This window comes from Mauremys reevesii, linkage group 7, assembly GCF_016161935.1.
Source record: "Mauremys reevesii isolate NIE-2019 linkage group 7, ASM1616193v1, whole genome shotgun sequence".
NCBI lineage: Eukaryota > Metazoa > Chordata > Testudines > Geoemydidae > Mauremys > Mauremys reevesii.
The window spans coordinates 26,259,143-26,281,272 of record NC_052629.1 but is presented as its reverse complement, the minus strand read 5'-3'; the positions used below and the strand labels follow the sequence as shown (position 1 = coordinate 26,281,272).

Below are 22,130 nucleotides of genomic sequence, written 5' to 3'. Positions count from 1 at the left end.
CTGGAGAAAGGAGCTCCTGCCAGGAAGCTGCTAAAGAGCCTCCCAGAGACAGCAGCCCAGAAGGGTATGAACTGACCGACAGACTGGAGAGTCTGCAGAGACCAAGGGGAAGGTAGGAAGGAGCTCAGGACGCTGTCAGAATCAAAGAACCCTGGTCCTGCTTATCTAGCTTGAGGGCCCTGAGCTGGAACCCCGCAGAGTGGAAGGGCCTGGATTCCCCTACCAACCCCTGATGGACTTGGGAGTGAAGAAAGGTTTTCAGACTCCTGGGCACCAGGAATAGACTGACAGCCCTGCTAGGCCATGTGAGCCTGGGGGCTGTGCCATGCTTGGCCTGAGGGGGCCCTGTTAATCTGATGCACCACTGCACACAGTGGGGTCAGGCAAGGAGTACGCAACTGCTCTGACTACTCCTAGGACCCCCACATCCCAAATGTTTCCTAACTTGCTGTTCTCAACCAATGATAAGCTTCAAAACAATAATTAATTTAAGGACACCAAACCGCTTAGGAAAGGCTCAAAACAATGATTTTTGCACAAATATGTCCTTTGTTGCATTATTGCCAATTTAGTTGCTTATTACTACATATTTGTTTTTGTACATTATTTATTTAATAGATTTGCTTTTGCTTTTCATGTTCTCCTGTAGGCAAAGTGTAGCCAGACTCTTGGTTACAAATACTTTCCATCAGGGATGGATGTAGGCTCTCTCTCTTACCCTAAAGTCCTGTGTACACTATACTACTATAGTGCATGCCTTGTTTTAAGCCACTCTGTGGGACTGCATTTCTTTGAATGATGTACTAATTGAGGTGCCCTTCATTCCATTAGCAGTATGCACTACTGCTAATGAAGACTTTGCACGGTCTGATTCAGTCTCATCTCATCTTCCATTCTCCATATCTGCTGAAATCACAGTTCTCCTTTCTGTAGTTTCTCATCAAACCCTCTGACTGACTGGAAATAATAGCTTTGTCCTTTACTCCTCTATAGGCTTAACTTCACTAGTCAAGTGTGTTCCTGGTGATGGTGGGGAAACATAGCTCATTGCTGAATATGGATTGAATGTCTTACTTTCTGTTCCAATGAAGTTCACTTTGGAAGTGCTCTGGAGAAGAGTCTGAAAAAGCTAAAAAGAAACTGGGTTGATGTATTACACACCACTTAACATCAGCACCCTGAAAGTCATTAAATAATAGCAGATCTAATTAGTGTAGCTTCTTAGTATACTGCTGCTTGGGAACAGACCAGGATTTCCAGAACAGGGAGAAACACCGGACTTCAAGAGAAACCTCCCAATTCTCAATAGACAACTCTAGATAGACTCCTTCCCAAAAATCTCTCTGTAATCACAGGCCGTTGGAATGGTCTCCATCTGGCTACACTCCTCCCAAGTCACCTGTGTACATAAGGCTATTGTTATTACTTGTATTATGATAATACACAAGATCAGAGCCCTAAGCATGGACCAAGACCCCATTATGTTAGATGCTGAACAAAAGCAGAAAAAAACCTTCCAGTCTCTTCCCCAAAGCACTAAAATCTAAGTTGATACCTTCTTTGGAGGACCTATGGATTCTATACATCTTCAAACACAGAGATACCTTTACATGACAAAATCTCACTGAATAAGACCTTACACATGGTAATTCAGTGAGGATAAAAAGTTCTCTCCTTTACCTTAGCCCATAATTCAAATGTCCTTAAGTGACCTTCCCAAGAAGCTCAGTTCCTCAGAAACATGAACATGGACTTGTTTATACCGAAGAAGGACAGAGAGAGTTTGTTTTGTTCAGACTTTAGGCCCACTTGTCTACTAAATAATGGACAAGTGGACAAAAAAATCTCTTAACCCTCCAAATCCTTGCTTAGAAGATATTTGGTCTGAAACTGAGGCACAACCATGCCCAGCAGCTGATGTGGATTTACTTCAGTTTTCTAATCTGAGAAACATCATGAGAATAATTCTCATTATATTTTCAATCCATCTCTTCAGATTCTCACTTGGAAAAAACTGAACTCTTGAAATATCATGACACATGCTCCTTGTCATATTTCCTTGATGTCATGGCAGTGATGACAAAATGAGGAGACAAGGTGTAATGGGGTGGCCTGTCCATTTAAGGGCTGCAGATCTGGATGGCCAGCCCTGTACACTTATCTCTGCCTGCCACACCTGGGATGAGATGTAGAGTTTAATTAGTAGAAACATGGAGGAGCTGATTATCCTATGAAGAGCAGCAGGATGGTATGCTCAGGGAGGGAGAAACAACTGAGGGAAGGGATGGCAGGAGAAGACAGCTGGAAGTAAGTAGACTCTAGCAGGGAACCCTGAGTCTTCAGGAAAAAGGTTTCAGGCAGGGAAGGTTTGGAAGGCTCCTTGTGGGAAAGACTGGGAGCATGTCTTGATGAGTATCTTGAACTTTGTTTTAGGAATGAGTTTATTTTAATAAATCCAGCCCCAAGGTTGGATATTGCTGAACCAAAGAAGAGTTGCTTTGACTGTTTGATTTAAGGGTCCCTGAGCTAAAGAAGCTGGGGTATGGTATCTCCAGTGCAGCCTCAGGTCATTAGTGGGGGCTCAGGAGGCAGCTGGTCAATTCACAGTGGGGTTATTTTAGGCCTTTCCTTAGCATTCTCTTATTGAAGTTGGTGGCCTACTTGATACATTTGTATTTTACTTTGCTGTATTTGTAGTATGTTGTATGTATTGTTCTAGTGTATTATTTGTATATTTAGCAAGAATAGTGGTTTGTATTTAATGGTACCTTGTGTCAGATCCTACATCAGCTCAAGTCTACAAACAGCTCCAAGATCTCTTATGCTGGTAAAACACCAAATGCAGTTTATTTACAGTATTAGTTGCCACCTCCCTTACACACTATGTAGCCACCACTGTCTCACCTCCTCTCCTGAGGCAACTGGGGAGGGGACTAGGAGAAGAGCTCACAAGCTCTTTGTTTTCCCCCTTTCTTCCTGTGCCTTTTGTATTCTCTGGCTAAAGGCTTAATTAGCCTCTTAGCGGTCTTCAGCCCCTCAATTTGGCACAGCTCTCTTTAATTAGGTTTGCTCTGGACAGAATAATTAGAGTTGCAGTGATCAGAGTGCTAGCACAGCAGCTGTTGCTCAGGGTGTAACAACTCCTCTAGTCAGGACCTCTGTTGCTGTCTCCCTGGCTGCTAACCTTGAGGAGGAGGAGGAGATGCTGCTGCTGCTACTGCAGGGGTGGGAGCGCTAGACTGAGTAACTTTATTGTCATCTTTGTTATCTCCTGGGCCTGTGGTGGTTGCTGCTGTAGTTGCAAGGGGAGGGGGGAATGATGAGTGGCCACTCATCTGGGAGTGCCTCCACTCCCTGGCCTGGCTGTTCACCTCGATCCTGCTTCCACCTGGGACTCAATCAGCAGTGATGAGTAGTGACTTCTTTGCAAGCACATGTACCCTCCCGCCCCCTGGGCTTTCCCCCTACCCTTCCATTTGCCCATCCACCCTGTAGCAGTTTGCTACCTTTCCCTTTTTGGTACCCAACTGTCCCATAAGACCATGAGGAGGGCAGCCCCTGCCGAGCCTTTCCCTGTGCCCCCTAGCACAGTCCAGTGTGTGGAGCTAGCTGAGGAGATCATGGCAGCAGAAGGGGGTGGTGTTGCCCCCCCCCCCTTTGGAGACCTTTTCTGAGGAGGCTTCGGAGGAGGCAATCCCTGCCCCTTTGTTATCTGTGCCCCTGTCGATGCAGAGGTGGATATCGCCTTGGTCGCTGATGGGGAGAACTCTGTGGTGGCAGGTGGCAGGGACCTGTGCTCCATCTTTGAGGAGATCAAGGCCCTGGGTATGACCTCTGTCGCCCACGGGGAGGACAGCTCCTTGCCAGCAGGCCTTGGTTTGGACAACGACTTTGTCATGTCACTCTATCCTTCTTTCTCCCCACTTTCCTGGACTGCCATTCCCACTCCCCCTTTCAGGGTGCCCCTGGGCTCATCCACCTGCCCAGTCATGGAAGGCACCCTGCTTGAGGTTGCTGTGCCCATTGCGGCAATGGCTGATGCTAAGTGGGCTTGGAGCCATTGGGCATGCCTTGTGCCCCCTACACAACCTCTAGTTCAGTGTGCAGGTGGTGGAGTCTGGTCCTGGCGGGTACCATCAAGACTGGGACCTCCTGGGCTATGAACAGAGGAACTGGGTGAATCCCCTGGCACTCAGCAGGTGCATGGTGCTCTTCACTCCTTGTGTCCCCCAGCGCATACTCCAGGAGGTGAGGGCAGCCTTATTTCCCTCCTCGTGGGTCTTGCTTGAGCAGCTCCTGTGGGAGAGAGTTCCCTGTCCACCCCTCACCTGTGGCCCTCCAGACATCCCCATTGAGTGCATGCCCTGCCACCCTCCCTGTACCACCCAAGCGGGCTGAGTGACCTGGTTTGTTTCTGAGCTGCACTCAGGAAACAGGTGTATGCGCTTGTGCTCCATACCCCTCACTTCCTCACCGTAGTGTGTCCCACCCTAACACCACGTGGCAGGACCATCTACCACCTGAGGTATAGGTATAGTTTGACTTCTATATTTGCAGGGGTGAGACTTGGTAGGGGATCCAGATGTGTGTGTGTGTGTGGGGGGGGTTGATGGGGCGGAGGCACTGGATGCTGGGGGTGAGTCTGTTTGGTGGGGATTCAAGTGTGGAAGGGTGGGGTGGGGGGATCTGGATGCATGGGTTTTGGGTGGCTAGGGGGACAGCTCCCCATGCAGTGACTCCTACCCCCAGCAGCTGAGAAGCGATGGAGGTAGGAAGTGGGGTGAGGGTGCGGAGCTACCTGGAAACAGGGGAGGTTCCTGTGAATGGGTCTGAGCTGGCCCCTGTGGATCCCTGCAGGGGCAGTCCTGTCTGCCTCTTCTCCCCCCACCCCTCCAAAAAACAAAAACAAAAAAACAGTTGGGACTAGCAGTTGAGCACTCACCTGAGTTGGGAAGCCGCTCAGCCTCCTGACTTTTGTTGAAAACAGCTACAAGCCAGAGCTCTGCTGTGAGGGTTGCTGCACCCCTGCCCTCCCCTCAAACAGCCCACACGGAAAAACTGACTGGCAGCCCCATCATTCCTCTGTGCCCCCTAGAGGGATGGGGAGGGGGTGGTGAGTAGCAATGCCAGGCTCTGCGCCTGCTGGTCAGTTCCTCACATGGGCTATGCAGTGAATCGTCAGGAGCTGCTTTCCTATCCTCCCCTTACACAGACCATGTGGGGGGAAACTGACCAGCAGGCACAGAGCTTCTGGTGTCACCCTTTGCCTCCACTCCCCAATGTTCCTCTGCAGAGAGGAAGCAGGACCATCTACAAGGGAGAAATCTGGGTCCATCCTCCATGTCTCATATCCAGTTTGGGGGCAATGTTGCCCCCCTGCCCTCCCAATCTCTGCTCATGGTGAGGAGCCCTGGTAGGCCAGTCTGTATTCCACCCTGGTCCCCTGGCCTACTGAGGATATAAATTGATGGCTCCTTCATGGAACTCTGAGCACAGGCATGTATCTGACTTGTTTCACCCCCTTCCTGACACTTACCCCTTTTGCTGCATGAGGGAGACCCAGGTGCACACTTATATCGAGCCCCTCTTCTGGTTCTTCCAGAACTTTCTCTTTAGGTTCCAGCTGTACTTTTCCTTGTGCTTCCTGATGCACACTCACTCCATCCGTGGCCACATGAAGTCACAAGACTTCCTTGTCAACCTCCCCCTGGTGTTGGCCAAGACAGCCATCCATCATACCAGGAGGCCGATGCTGGATGGGAAGGTGTTCTGCGGCTCTGGGGCTCCTGCTCCTCCCTCAGGTCATGTATCTGGGCAGAGTTCCTCTGAGCTGTGTCCACTGGCTCCCTGGATGCCTTTGAGGAGCAGTGTCCAGGGTTTCTGCTTGGTGTTCCCCTCTGGCTCCCCTGATTTTGACCCTATGACCTCAGTCCTGTCCCTATTTTTCATTAGTTGGCCCCTGAGCTCAGTGGCTTCTCTGCTTAGGCTGGGAGAGGGGCTGTTAGTTTCCCCCAGGAACTCAGTAGGTGCTTTTGCCAGCACTGTCACATACCTTCATAGATTCCAAGGCCAGAAGGGACCACTGTAATCATCTACTCTGACCTCCTGTATAGAACAGGCCATAGAACTGACCATAAATAATTCCTAGAGCCAACCTTCTAGAAAAACATTCAATCTTGAGTTAAAAATTGTCAGTGATGGACAATCCACCATGACCCTTGATAAATTGTTCCAATGGTTACTTACTGTTATGTGAGTGTGTGTGTGTGTGTGTTGTTATGCTTGTTTCCAGTCTGAATTTGTTTAGCTTCAACTTCCAGCTATTGGATTGTGTTGTACCTTTCTCTGCTAGGCTGAAGAACCCATTGTTAAATATTTGTTCTCCATGTAGATATTTATAGACTGTAATCAAGTCACCACTTAACCTTCTCTTTGTTAATCTACATAGAGTAAGCTCTTTGCGTCTATCACCATAAGACACGTTTTCTAATACTTTATTCATTTGCGGGTCTTTTCTCTGAACCCTCTCCAATTTATAACATCCCTCTTGAATTGTGCACACCTGGACACAGTATTCCAGTAGTGGTTGTACCAGTGCCAAATATGAAAGTAAAATAACTCAGACCCAAGATTCCTCTGTTTATGTGAGACCTCCAAGGATCTCTGAGCATATACTAACATTAATAGAGATTGCAGCATACCTGTGAGACAGGGAAGAGCAGAAAATTCCCATTTTACAGATGGGAAAACTAAGACCGGGTCTACGTGGGGAGGGGTGTCGATCTAAGTTACGCAACTTCAGCTACATGAATAACGTAGCTGAGATCGACGTACTTAGATCTACTCACTGCGGTGTCTTCACTGCAGTGAGTTGACTGCTGACGCTCTCCCGTTGACTCTGCCTGCGCCTCTCACTCCGGTGGAGTACTGGAGTTGACGGAGAGCGCTCAGCAGTTGATTTATTGCGTCAAGTCTTCAAAAAGATGTCAAACATGCTGAAAACATACCAGATTGTTTAAGTTAATTACAGTTCAGATATTCATGAAGATTTAAAAATGTCTAGACTAGATTGATCCCCGCCTGCTGGTCTGGCGAGTAGTATAGACAAGCCCAAAATAAGTGATTATACGAGTTGCTTAGTATCACAGTATATTGCAGTAGTATTGAATGCATGTTGGTCCCAGGATATTAGAGAGACAAGGTGGGTGAAGTAATATCTTTTATTGGACCATCTTCTCTGTTGAAAGATAAACTTTCCAGCTATGGTATAAATAGAACCCAGGAGTCCTGACTCCTAAGTTTTCCCTGCTCTTGTCTCCAGACACACTACTTTTGCTGTTACTACTGCAGTTTCTAACTCTTAACTGGCTTTTCTCTTCTTTCCAGTAAAGGCAGACTCAGCTCAAGTCTGGGTAGAGAGACCTGATAAATGAAACTGATGAGCGGAATGAAGATGAGTGTATGGGAAAGTAATAAGTAATTTCTGGCTAATACTCCAGCAAGAGGAAAGAGATACAGGACAAGACCAGAAAAGATTCAGTATCCCTCTTATTACTAGTGTGTCCCTTTTTAGAGGCCATTGGTAGTTTTATGCCTTGGTGAAATCATGTATAATGTGTTTTACAGACACGATAAGCTAGCCTGTCAGCAACCTGCAATAAGAGATTAACTTCCTCATATATTATCAGAGCCTTGGTTTAACCCTCACTATTTCTTCTTTGTAGAGAGTCCTTTATTTAAAGTCCATCTGATGATGTAATTCTATATCTCTACATTTTCCCCTGCAGATGAACAGCAGCCACAGAGGTCATATAGTCTCTTCCTTGCTGAAGAATGGACTGCACACGGAACATGGGACCTGAAAATGGAAGACAAGTAGGTCCCATTGTAGTGTGACACCTTCTGTAAAATTAGGTGTTTCAAACATATGAAGATTAATTTTTCATTGCTAAATAGACTTATTTCTATCTACTCGTAGCCTGGTTTTATCAACTCCAGCACAATATATGGTTTATACTCAGAACAGGAACACAGAAATATAAACTTAATTGTATTAAACATTTCATATTAAGCCCCAACACTTCAGGGGTTTTCCCACCTCGTCTTGTCAATTACACAATTGTTAAATCTCTCAGTAAGGTACCTGACTATGTTTTTGTTTGTAGGAAAGATAAGCCAGAACCAAGTTCCCATCTGAATGCTCCCAACACTTGGGAGAGGAAGATAGTATTGTAGTGGTAGTAATAATACAATATTAGCAATTGTACAGTGTTTTTTGTGTCCATAGTCCTCAAATCTCTTTACAAAGTGGTAAAACATGATTTTCTGGATCCTAACCAAGACCTTAATTTTGTGACTCACCTACATCTAGGGATTTGGCTTTTATGCAAACTAGCATCAGTTCTGCAGGAATTAGAAAATCCATAGATCCATATCGAATCAACTGTATTTTAGGTGTTTTGAGGGCACCTATAATCTACATATAGCTAAGAGTTCAGTACAGTTAGACAATGTTATCACAAGAACTGATACTTCTGTGTTCATTCAAGTATAATTTAAAATGGTTGTGTCTTAACACTGCACCCTTGCTGGTAAATAAGGGAAGTGGTCACCTTTGTTCTGATGGCACAGGATGCTACCTTTGACTTCTCCAAAGAGCATTTAACAGTTTCAATTCTGTCCTATTTACTTTCTCTACTCTCCCCCCACATCTATTGGTTCTACCTCAGTTCCACTACAAAAGTGGGGGGAGGGCAGATTTTCAGCTCAAACCTCCCACCTGTTGGAGATCCTTTAAAGCTACAGGGATGTTTTTTTTCATTGAGCCACAAACCTTTCAAGCCTTGCAGGTCAACTGCGACCACTCTGTCACATTAGCCCCAGTGACACAGCCAGCAGGTCCTGCTTCAGCTGCCACCATAAGCAAGCAACATTCCAAGGCTGTCTGACAAGATTTGTGAGATGTGCACCCTTTCTATACCCCTCAAGCACAGCTTTGAGATCTCACAACAGGATTAATGGCCTGGCTGCTGGTTTCCTATTGATACTGCTCCCATTTCTCTGCCCCCTCCCCTTTTCCTTTTTGAAGCATTTTACGAATAGCAGCTGGATAATGAAATCTCTCAACACTCCCGTGAGTCAGTATGCTCATTCTGCAGATGGGGTACCTGCAGCACTGAGGTTAAATTACTTTCCTAAGACAACAGAAGGAATGTATGTCAGAGCCAGGGCTAGAGCTCACGTTTCTTGATATCTGCTTGCATAGAAATTTAAGTTGTCAACTCCAAAACATTTTAAAAATCATGAATCAGGTCCAATGAAACACTATTTAAAATTACAGTACCTTGTCTCCACTGGGATTTTACAGAGGGAGAGCTGATGTGCACTAGCTGTCCCATGGTATTGAACCTTTTTGTAGCAGTGAAGAGTAAATTTCTGATTAATGGCAAGGCTTTGAGAGGGGCAAGGATGAAGTGAAAGAATTATGGCTATCTTGAATTTGTTCTGTGAAATGCAAATAAAGACTGTTCCTAAACTTACCACTCCATTGAATTTCTCCATAGATATCTTCTGAAGTCATTAACACTGGGAAAGGATTTTAACTGTAATTAGCATTAAATTTTACCTGTCTGTTAAGACAGTGATATTCAAACAAATTAGTTTCTTATGAGTATATGTGGAGCTCAGATATGCATGCAGTACTTTAATTGCACTCAGTGGGAGGTCCAGGAACTCATCCCCTCACAGGACCTGGCCCATGTAACAACACTGAGGGTACGTCCAGACTACCCACCGTATCGGCGGGTAGCGATTGATTTGTCGGGGATCGATATATCACGTCTCATCTAGACGCAATATATCGATCCCCGAACGCGGTCCTGTTGACTCCGGAACTCCACCGGAGCGAGCGGCGTTAGCGGAGTCGACATGGGGAGCCGCGGACATTGATCCTGCACTGTGAGGACCCCAGGTAAATTGATCTAAGATACTTCGACTTCAGCTACACTATTCACGTAGCTGAAGTTGCATATCTTAGATCGATTACCGCCCCCAGTGTAGACCAGCCCTGAGGGTGTCAGTATTAACATTAAGTTGAGTATGTTAGAGTATTGACACATCAATAGTGGAGAGGAATGATGGCAGTGTGATAATGGCTGGAGACTGGCAGCGTCAGGATTTCCTTGCTAGTATTGAGAACATACTTGAGCCACTTTCATTTTCTTTAACAAGGGTGTGTGTATGTGAATAATACTGATGATCTATACATGTGTATGAATTTTTAAACAACTCTTAATATTTAAAATATCCCTTCTCCCCTCATTCCTCCATCATCTTAACTATTAAAGGTATATAACTTCAGCAAGGCCAATAAAACGTGTTATGAATTGGTATGTTGCGTCCTTTCAGAGGTACAATGAACAAAAAGAAATTGGAAATGTTAGGAAAATATACCAGGCAGTCATATTTTCTAAACACTGACTTTGAAACTTTGTGTGTTGTGGTGTGTGGGTTTTTAAAACCTTTTCAGGAAGACTTCAGCCTTGGCTAAAATGCAGCATGTGAAATTTTCCAAAAGATGGGTTTGTACCTGCAGAAGTTGCTGAGGGAAGAGTTTTTAAAAACAGGATTTATAAAGGGAAGCCAGCTTCAAGCTTAATGCTGGAGTTGTTACAGCCATGCCATAATACAGCCTATTGTTTTTGGAGCTTGTCTAAGAACTTGAATGTGTAGAACAGGTGTTTTGTTAGTGCTTGGCTTATTGGATGACTATCTCTGTGGATTTAGCAAGAGCGATTGCTTAATTAGGGACTGTCGGAAGTCTGGACACTCTTGTCAGGGAATTTATTTTAGTAATTTACCTCACAGATGGCATGGATATCAGTCACACATTAGCTGCACTTAGGTTTGCAATGCTTTTGGAGAATCACTTTTTGGAGGGAGACAAAACTATAAAATGGATGCTGTGGTAGCACAAATGGTAGGATGGTGGATTATCCTAGGGATATACTGGTCTTTTTAAGAGAGAAGAGGCCAGTGCACTTCTGAGTGATCAGTTGACCATAATTAGGCTTCAGAGAGCACCTAGACCCTGAGGAAAAGGGAGCAGGTGAGTACTGCCTGAAAGACTCAGGAAGGAAGCAAGTGATCGCTGCTTGAGAACAGAGGAGTGGTAGAAGAAGCAGAGTTGCCTGAGAGGAAGAGCTGCAGGAGAGCAGTAACTGGGCTGCTGGTAATGAGTTCTGTGGAAAACGGTTGGGAGGATGGGCTAGAGCTAGGGCCAAGTTGTAGGAAGGCTTATGCATTGCCCCTAGGAATGAAGGGAAGAACCAATGTGGGCAGTGTAAGCCCTACCCAGAAGCAAGGGGTTGACTCTCAAGGGATGTCTTGAAGAACAGGAGTCAGACTCGCAGACAAGGAGGCCTGGAGAGTATAAAGCTACAGGGAGCCCTCATAAATTTATAGATTCCAAGGCCAGAAGGGACCAATGCGATCATCTAGTTTGTATGAAATAGGCCATAAACTTCTCCAAAATAATAGGCCTGGGGGAGTGAAACACTGTGTAGGGAGCCCTCACTGGGGTTACGGAAGAACTCGTAGGAGCAAAGTAGGTTGTGGAACTCTCAGGGAGGAGGCTTGGAGAGTAGGACCTGGGAATGGGGTCTAATGGAACTGCTACAGTGGTTACTGGAGCTGGAGTGGGTGATCTGGGAATGGTGACCTATGAATGGCATGGAAGAGCTGCTGTGTTGTAACCTTGTTTTCCTTAGCAGTTTTAAGAGGAACCATCTTTGCTACAAGCAATTTGCAGACCATGGCGCTTAATATAAAGGGTTTGAATTTGCTGCTGCGTGAGACTAATATTCCTTTGTATGGCCCTTATAAAGGGGAAACAGAGGCAATTGTGCATGGTTTGCCACGGGAGGGGTAGCTTTAGACAGGGATGTTTAGGACTGCACTATACAAAATCAGATCTGTGCACCAGATTGAGACGCACCAGGTTACAATCCAGACTAATGATTAGCTCCTGTGTGACTCCTGTCCTGTGACCTAGGATGCCCTTTACAATGCCTTGCTGCTGTAGCCTCCAACCTGGACTACTCACAAACAATCTCCAGCATTTTAAGTCCCTCCCAACTATGTCTGTGTGTGCTGCAGCCAACCACATCTTGGCTTCTACTAGTCTTAAAGATTTCCACAGGGTGACCCAACACATTCCCAGTCCCAGATTTCCCCCCAGAAATGTATGTCTGGTACTGCCCAGCCCTCTGCTGTACAGTACAAATATATTGAGTCCCTTTTATTCCTTTATGGGAATAATATGCACACAACTTGTTACCCAGACACTTCACCTTAAACACACCAGAGTAGATAAAACAGTAAAACAAGTTTATTAACTACAAAGAGATTTTAAGTGAATAAAAGTAATGAGGCATGTGAGCCAGAGATGGTTACAAATGAAAGATACAAAAATGAAGATAAAACACTTACTGGTGCCTAGTTTATCAAACTATGTTGGGTTCAAAGCAAAGTTTTCTCACCACAAGCTTCAGCAGATTACTGACCAAACTCTCAGGTCAGGCCCCCTCCCAGAGAGTCTAATGACTGGTTCCTTTCTCTTCAATTGCAGTGAATGCAATGGGCACTGGAAGGAGGCGGGCGCCTTGGGATGTCTGCCCCTTTTTTATAGTCCTGTTCCCCCTTTGAGAAGCATTTCCAGCTGGGAGCAGGGCAGTGTGTGTTGATGGAAGCTACATGCTGTTTGCTAAGATGTGTGTGTGTGTGTGTTTCCTTCCCCCTCCCTTTTCTGCCAAAGGATGACACTTAGGAGATTAAATGGTCCATCAGATTTGTTTACATGAGCCTGAGGCATCAGCTTACCCTTTGTCTCTGAGGAGCTGGTTGGGCCACTCCCCAGACTTCTCTGGAAAACCTACTTTTGGTCATGATTTCAGCGTATGTTTATAACATTATATATAACACTGCTGTGCACATTTTGCCATTGTATTACTGATCAGCAAATTATACAATAAGTTTTTAAATGAGACCTTACAAGACATACTGTATACAAAGATCCTGACTATCATGTATAGCATGGGAACACTGGTATATTCTGTTACACAGATATGTACAACTTTATATGTACCACTTTTGATCCAGCTTCACTCTGTAGTGCATGCTCTAGCTGGATGCAAGTGGTACATATAATGTAGGTGTATGTACCCTGCTTCCCTCTAAGGGGGTGAATGGGGCTTCCAAGCTTCCTTATAGGGGAGGGGAAATATCTGTTGCACCCAGAATTGAGTGTACAAGTTCTCAGTCCTGGAGGAATGAACTACCAGCTGATTCTCATTAAGCATGCAGGCCATTAAAGGAATTGTTTGGGCTATAAGACAGGCCCTTATCTGCAGGGTTGGCCATACTGTTCCTGGCTCTGGGTCAAGAAGACCTCTGCCTAGAACTGAACAGCACAGAGAGACCAACAGACCATGCTGATGCTGCTTGGGAGTCCTGGGATTCTTAATATTATGCAACCCTTCCAGGGAGCTTATTACAGAATTCTACTCAGTACACATGACTAGGCAATGCCTCATTGTGTGAACCCCAAAGTCAGCTGGAGGCTGCCTACCTCACTGAGTTTAGCTGAAGATGCATTAAAAAGATTAAAATCCATAGCAGAGAAGAAATGTATTTTCTTCCTTCCTTCCTTCTCATCCTTGGCTTTTTCACTGGCTATGCCTCTAATACTGCAAACTGATTCAACTGCAGTCAAATACTTTTAGGAAATTAATTCACTTACAGGAGACATGAGAGTAATAATGCAAACTTCTTCACTGTCCTCTGTCTCTCCCCAGAACACTGAAAGTTTGGCTCAATAATAATTAAACTATATTAAAAAGATATAAAATCATTTAAGGTTGGAAAAAGTCAAGCACTCTAGTCAGTTATGGTCACCCATGCAATCTTAATTTTGTTCCATATTTATTATGAAACTATCGCTAATTACGCGAGCAAGTGCTATTTTACCACAAGGCTTTTTTTTGTTTAACTTTGAACTTCTGTTTATACAGAGGGGAAAGCTGTAGGGGATGATTCTTGGCCAGTACATGTGACCATGCAATCCTAGCTTAGCTTTAGACAAATTGATTAGCCTCTTTGTAGTTGCTGTCCCTGGACTAGGGTTCCTCATTGTCTCCTGTTTTCCTTTACTATTGTAGCTAGATTTTCTGAAAATCTTCTAGGTGCCAGGATATGCCCTAAGCACAAAGCAATTGCTGAGTTAGCGTTACACATTTTTGTTCCCACTTCTTTTTTCAATGACTGCATTTTTAATCAGGTGCAATTCTTCATCTTTGAACATTATTGAAGCTAATGCTTTTATTTACCTGATGGACACACCAGGCGTCCACAGATTTTGAACACGTGACTGTGGCCTCTTCATTTTAAAGAACCTAGTTCGTAATGGCTAAACATAATGAAAACAACAACTTAAGAATGGGATAAGTCTCTCTGAACTCTCCTGCCATGTACTACAGTAATAAGGCACATTCCGCTAAACATGAATCAAAGAAATAGTTTGATATATATAGTTCACTAACAATTCTGCTAACTAATTAAAAGAAAACAGAGCATCAGAACAGAAAATAGATAATACCAAAGATCTAGATGAGATGGAATTGAATGGCAATGTACAGGTTCTTAGAAGTGATTTTGCTTGAATTCTCAGGCTCTCCAGCTAAATCCCCAGCCTAGTAACATAGGAATAGTTACAGCAGAATTCGCTGCATAGTGCTCTCTACTAAGGGTTTATTTTGGAAGTACAAAGAAGCAGATGTCTCTTAATTTAGTCAGGGAGCTGCTTAGGGGTAAGAAAATTAAATCCAGCACATTCTGAATAGCTACATTGCAGATTTAGCCTCTAAATTCATTCCCAATGTTTATAAAATCTTTTTTATAAAGAAGAAACTGAATAAATGAGCTGAAATCCACATTCACATGTATGGCAGGGTAAAGTACAGAATTCCAGTCAATGAATAGAGAAAAGAACAGAAAATATCCATTGCCTCGTCCCTAGAAAATCTACTGTAGAGGAACTTGTATATAGTGGGTTTATAATTAATAAGCATATTAAACAGAAAATGCATTTTAAAATATTCATACTGGCTTAAGGTTACTGTATTGGCTATACAGTACCTGTATTATATTAATCTATTAATAGATAGTGCTATTGCCATGAAATGGGATTCCTCACAGAGATAAAACATTGGGCCAGATCCTGGCTCTGGCTGTACCCATTTTGCTGTAAAACAATAAAAAACAACAACAAAACCAGTGGGCAGGGATCCTCGGGAGGTATACAGCTGGCATAGCAGTTCCTGTGCCACCCTATCTTGACTGTTCCCATTGTAGCAGGGCATTGCCAGGAACCTGCTATTTCTGTTTGGCAAAATGGTTATGTGGCATCAATTACAAGCCAGGGAGCCCTGAGTCTGCTTTAATTTGTGCTTTGGTCTGGCCTGGCATCCCCAGGATCAGGAAGATGTAGAAGTGCCTTAATGTCCCTTTCATAACGTTGGAAGTCACTTTGGAAGCATTCTGTATATAAAAGTTGGAGTTATAGTCTGTGTATCATCTTGATTTCGGAAGTAAATGGCAAAGTGTGATTCTTGAGTGTTTTTGTTCTTGTTTTACTTATTGACAGCAAATGAGTTTGCTCTTTTTATTTACCAGATCAAATTTTCACTATTTCCTTGTGTGTATAAATGAATTATTTTATGTGGTTGCTAAACTCTGTGTCAGATCCAAAGAGAGGCCCATTTGAACAGACTACTTATGCATTTTTAATACATTCAAATATGGCATTCTTAAGACTCAATATGCAACAGCTCAGGTCTTGGTTTTTATATATTTTTTATATATTTGGTTTATATATATAAGAGGAGCTAGTCAGTAGGGTACTGGAGAAATCTATAGAACAATCACAATCAGTTGACTGCTTCAGGAGACAAGGGAATCTTAAGTATCAGAGGTGTAGCCGTGTTAGTCTGGATCTGTAAAAGCAAGAAAGAGTCCTGTGGCACCTGATAGACTAACAGATGTATTGGAGCATAAGCTTTCATGGGTGAATACCCACTTCATCAGATGCAGAATCTTATAGAACAGATTATTTTTATATCACAAGCATTATGACCCATTAGAAATTTATGAACTATTACCCAGAATGGTTTGCCCCCAGATACCTTTAACCTAACATCAAGACTACAGGAACATTGATAGTATATGTTGGTAATTCATTTTACAGTTATCTTGGGACCCCCATTCCCCACCCATCACAATTTATTAAACAATGGATCAAAAGGTTTTGAGTCAAAATGCAGGCACAGCTGCTTTTTTTGCTAGTGGTTTGGGATGCCTGCAAGGTGGTCTTCTAATAGAGAAGCGATTACATATTCAACTAATGTCACAGTGGGATTAAAAAGGAACTATTAAATAGGTAAGGAAATATCAGAATATCCTCACGGATACAGTTACAGGACCCCAAATCCTCATTCTCTTTGAGCTGCCTCAAAAGAGACATTAACAGGTACCAAGTGCCACATCAGATGAAATGGCCATATTACACTCTTGGCCAATTATTATGAATGAGAAAATAAAACTGGGGAAATTGTTAACTTGCCAAATAAAGAGAGTGAGAGACAGTCTGGTGAATAATGAGATTGCCTTGTCCCTTCAGGTAATTACTTCAGAGTCCTGTGAAATAGATAGTGTAGTAAAGAATGTCCCCACTCCTTCTGCAGCAGGGACTGGAGCTGGAAGTTCTGGGCTTTCCTCCAGAGGCTGTACTTGATAGTCAACACTGATACAGGCTTGAGGGAAATGTCTTTTAAGAAGAAATACAAGAGGTAATACAGGAGTTACAAGGATAAACACTAAGTCCTGCAGAATAAGCTCCCTGTAAAATGATACAAAGTTTTCTAAGGTACATTGGCCCCATGCCGAAAGTTGCACTGTACTGAATTACATGATACAGAAAAAACAGAGTAGAAAATCTTGATGTCTGTGAATCAGCCCAGTATTATGTTAACAATGAAAAAAGGTGAAGATGATTCACAAGCTGAGCAGTCGGAACCTTAGATGGTTTGATAGATGCTATTTATAATTTTCTCTCTACATGCCAAAGCTTTTGATTAAGTATTTGGGCACCTTTAGCCTATGCACACCTCAGTTTAACTTATGAATATGTAAAGTGGTGGTCTTTCCATCTTATCTTGCACAGGTGTTGTGAGCTTAAAGTGTGCAAGGAGATATATTATTGAATGAAAGGAACGGTATAAATACAAAGTGTTTGTTTGTTGTTTAATTGTTAATATGTTTAATAAAAAACATATGCTTGATAGTTTAATTCAATTTATATTCTTTGGAGTTATCCACTTGATTCTGTTACTGTTAGAGGCATGTCCTAAGTTTTCCCCTTTTTGTGGAAAAGGTGCAGAGTTGCTCCCTTTCACATTATGTAATACAACAGCTGGCCAAGACAGACCAAGAGGAGGGAATGTATTTGGGGTAAAAAGAAAGGATAACTGGAATACTATGTCAATTTTTCTAAAGAGTCTATTTCCTTCCCTGTATTCGTAGAAGACTGACATCTCATTTCTGAGTTAAAGATTAATCAACCAAAAAGGGAGGTGATACACATGCTTGCATATATGAATATTAAACTCTGACAATGGTATCTCTGAAAGGAGACAAGAACACTAAGCTCCAGTTATTAGGGAGTGAATAAGAGTGCAAATTACAATGAGCCGAATTTGAACTATGCCACATTCTTCTCTAAAGGTCTTTGAAATTAAACTGATCTTTCCTTGCACGGTAGAAACAGATAGTGCTATCATTAAAATGAATATTTAACCATTTGTTTCTTGCCTATGGATGGTTCAAGCTTCCTGAAGTGAAGGTAGGCTCGACTATAGTTTCTGGTGGCTAACCAGCAGGTACTGAACTGGACTGTGGCTTGACAAATGCCGCCTCCTGAACAAAGAGAGGTTGGTGGCTTGTCTGGGACTGGCTGTTTGTTGGGGGTTGGGGTTCCCTCTTTCTTCTTTTCTTTTTTCCCGGAAAAGGTAAACTCCTGAGAAACTCAACTGGGGGGCAGAGATGCTGTACTAGGCCCTATCCTACTCCCTGCCCAAATCTAGATGACTGGAATGTGAATGAGTATATAACCCTGTCACACCCTAAGAGGGCTCATCCATTCACTGTTGGGTGAGTGGCTTTTTTTAGGCTTCTGTTTCATTTATCCAGGGACATTGAACCAATGGATAGGGCGGCTCTCCTACATTGGTTTGCCTATCTGCTGCTGGACTTCAGGAGCAAATCTATATTTTCAGTTCTGATCTTACTATATTTTTATTTTTTAATATATTTTTTCATTCTTTTTTCTAATTCCTTGGGTCTATATTAGGCACAGCCCAACCAAGGATAGATGCCCAGGGCACATATAGCTATATTTCATGAACTCCAAGAAATAAATGATTTTGAAATAATACTGCTGGCTTTTTTTAGTTTTCCTAGACATTATTAATATATCTTTTTGGCATGTGATGTTCAATTAAAGTGGCCTCTTTCCCCTTGTCCATTCCCCTAGTTATTGTAGTCTTTAAAAGGGACGAAGAAAGAGGGGAGATGCAACAGACAAATGTATATCTATATCTAAAGAACCTTCAGCCAGGATGAATTCAATGGCGGAATTGACACAACATAGCCTTTATTTCATTCCCTTTACAAGTACAAATCCCAGTAGAAGGAACAAGCATAATACAAGTAATGCATCTTCTTAATAATCCAGCTAAAAATAGCCCAAGACTTTGGTAATGCCACAGAAACAAAGTTACAATGGAAGAGAAAATAAAGATAAAGGATGTTAGGATTTGGTCCTTTCTAAGATTTTACTCAAACTCTCCTTGACTCCAAACTAAGTACAGATCTCAGAATTTCTCCCACATTTTCCTAAAGGACATCTCAGTATCTTTGAGATCTTGTTGGGACGTGGCATCTGGAAGGAAAGCAGCAGTGTGTGAGGCCTCATTTTTGGCAAACTTACATTTCTGTACCTGGGTAAGGAATTTGGAATTCAATATTTGACTATACACCCCCCCCCCGACTCCTCTAACTTGCTGATCAGCCAAATATGTTATGAATCAGTCCATTCACTTTACACATTTTAAATGGCAAAATGTAGCAGTGATATAGATTGAGGTCATATACATGACATCTCACAGTCTCCCACATGCTCGGTGCCATGGTCCATATCACAGGAATCAGTTTCTTTATTAAAATAAGTGACGATATAATTTTACTTGCTTTTGGCAGAGGGATTGGGGCCTAAATGTGTGAGTGGTTGCATTGGAGTGTTTGGTTTCTAATTTGACATTTTTTGGTTGTATATGCCGCCAGTGATTTTGCTACGGTGGGTACTTTAGGAATAAAACTAAATGATACCTACTCAACTCCCCATTATTTCCATACAGTTTTTCTTTCAAAATTGCAAATTAACTGTTGCATAAGTGGCAAAACAAAATGCTCTGCAAGCTTCCCCATGCAGCTCTGCCAGTGCACCTGCAATATCCATTAGTTTTTTAGACTACACAATACCATGTAAGAGTCAATGAAAGGACTCCCATTGGTTTCACTGGGCATTGGATCGGGCCTTTCATGAGCAGAAATTGCCAAGACTATGAAACTGTGTGGCAGATTTATGACATGGGCAAATGGGACAAGAATGACATCACCAATCACATTTTCATTTGTGACCCAAGGTAGGATCTGAAGACTGGTTTACAGACATGAAAGATTGCCCCTCTGTTTCTGCACTATATTATGTCCTACCTAAAAAAGTACTTTTTTTGCATGAGAAATCCCATACATAATTGCACGAACCCTTTCAACTGTGGTTAAGGCATTACTTTGTATTTTAAATACAAATATTTTGCAATTCCTGCCTGATCATGTGAACCATGATCATTTGTTTTAGCAGGTACACAAAATGTTGTGAACAAAGCAATGCAAAATGCAAATGCACAATGAATCCAGATCTAGCTGTGCCATACACTTCAGGATTCCCCCAGTGCATCTGCAAGACATTGCTTTTCTGCTCCAGATCTGCCAGTTAATTTTTTAAATGATCTCTTGACAATCTGTGAAACTGAGAACAAAAAGAAAACAGAGCAGCAATCCATTGTAATCCAGAGTTAAATGAATAATTTTTCTCTTAAACTAGGCTTAGATTTAGAGTTGTGAATTCATATTACATAATGCTTGTGACATCGAAATAAGTGGAGAACAAACTGTTGGTATGGTCATGGAATCTGACATCTACCAATTTGTTTTCTTAAGATAGTTAATTGTATACTAGTTCATGGATGGGGGCTAGGATTATGCTGAGCCGCACTTCATGAGACAGAGCTAGGTTTATGTTAAATTTATGAGCCAGTTTAGGATTAGGATTGAGGCCAGTTCATAGGTTTAGTTTACCTTTAAAGTGTGTGCCATTTTACATGTCCAATCAAGTGGCATTTTTTGGGCTTGTTCTTGGAATAGGTGAGGGCTTGTTAGAATCATAGAATATCAGGTTTGGAAGGGACCTCAGGAGATCATCTAGTCCAACCCCCTGCTCAAAGCAGGACCAATACCCAGACAAATTTTTGCCCCAGATCCCTAAATGGCCCCCTCAAGAATTGAGGTCAAAATTGTATTCTCTGACTAGGTTTAGCACCAGATTGTAAAACCAATTTGAAGGTGAGGGCTAGGATTAGTCTTGGAGCCAGAGCATGTGCCTGGGATATGGTGGTTAGCTTTTGGATTTTGTAGGGCTAGAAGTGAAATGAAATTTGATTCCCAGCCTAAGAGTACGGAAGGTCAAGTTTTCTGGTCTGGTGTAAGGAGGGGATTGGTCCTGCTTTGAGCAGGGGGTTGGACTAGATGATCTCTTGAGGTCCCTTCCAATCCTAATAATAATCTATGATCTATGAGAGAGTTGGGGCCAGTTAGCTTCTAGCCTATTGTAGTACTAGTTCATGAGCATGGGTTAGATGGCAAGTTCATGGGGCCCAGACTAGATTTAGGGTGTGTGCCAGATAGTGTACTTTGGGTAGGAATAGAATTGGGGCCAGTTAACAGGCCCTGACTAGGGTTAGAACCATCCAATTGCAGTCTATGACATGTGACGTTTATGACCCTATGCAACTACTCTGTAAAATGTACTTCAAAATGAAATGCCAGGACATATTAATAGAAATATTAATCTGTATTTTTGGTGTGTAAAAATTCAAATGGCTTTAAAGAAAAGCTTGAAGAACAATTAAGAGAATTAAACAAAGTAGCATATTACTGCTTAGCACAGATATGATGTTTACAATAAATTATTAAGGAAACCTCATTTAGTAATTATGGAATTAAACCAAGAAACATAAAACACTAATTTACTTTTAGTAATCCATTATGGCTGTCTATACCATTTATGAATTCTGATTGATATTACAGGAATTTTTTAACTGAAAAACTTTGCATCATCAATACCTCTATGTATGTGGATCATTGCTGACAGGCCATGTAGCAGGGACATACCAGACAGATACAAAGGGAAATACTTAAGGTTAATGATGCTACTTAAACCTTACAAAGGCTAAAAGCCGCTCAAGCCTTGGAAATCCAGTTTAGTTAGATTAGGCAGGAAGGTAGGACCAGTAGAAATTAGGCTCAGCGACCAGGAGGGATTTAACTACACACAGGAGCAGTGGGATGCACAGGAAGAGGAAATGTGAGGCAGGAAAACATAATGTCACAAACTGGGTAGGGGGCTCCAGGAGGGACAGAGACCAGGCAGCATGTAACAACCTATATGAGGAGATGCCCTGTTAGCTTGTCTTTTTGGATCCCAGTGGTTCCCCAAGGACTCACAAGGGAAGGTTGAGATAAAAGTGAGGGACATCGGGGTTTGAGATGCTTATTGTTCTGTAGAATCAATAGTTTCTTGTGCTTTACATGACTAAATGTTAGAGCATAAAGGTGTTAGACACTGACTCTGTTTAACTGCTCACTACTGCTGCATGCCCTTGAGAGAGTTAAACTGTAAA

The 22,130-nt window shown here is 42.7% G+C and overlaps 1 long non-coding RNA gene across 1 annotated transcript in view; it reads left to right on the top strand.

Annotated features, from left to right (window-relative positions):
* Positions 1–2,173: 2,173 nt before the first annotated feature.
* Positions 2,174–22,130, top strand: part of LOC120369484 — a 119,477-nt gene continuing 99,520 nt past the window's right edge. Inside the window, exons 1-2 of the long non-coding RNA XR_005583178.1 lie at positions 2,174–2,307; positions 7,788–7,875. This is a non-coding gene — a long non-coding RNA (uncharacterized LOC120369484). The remainder of the gene's footprint in view (positions 2,308–7,787; positions 7,876–22,130) is intronic.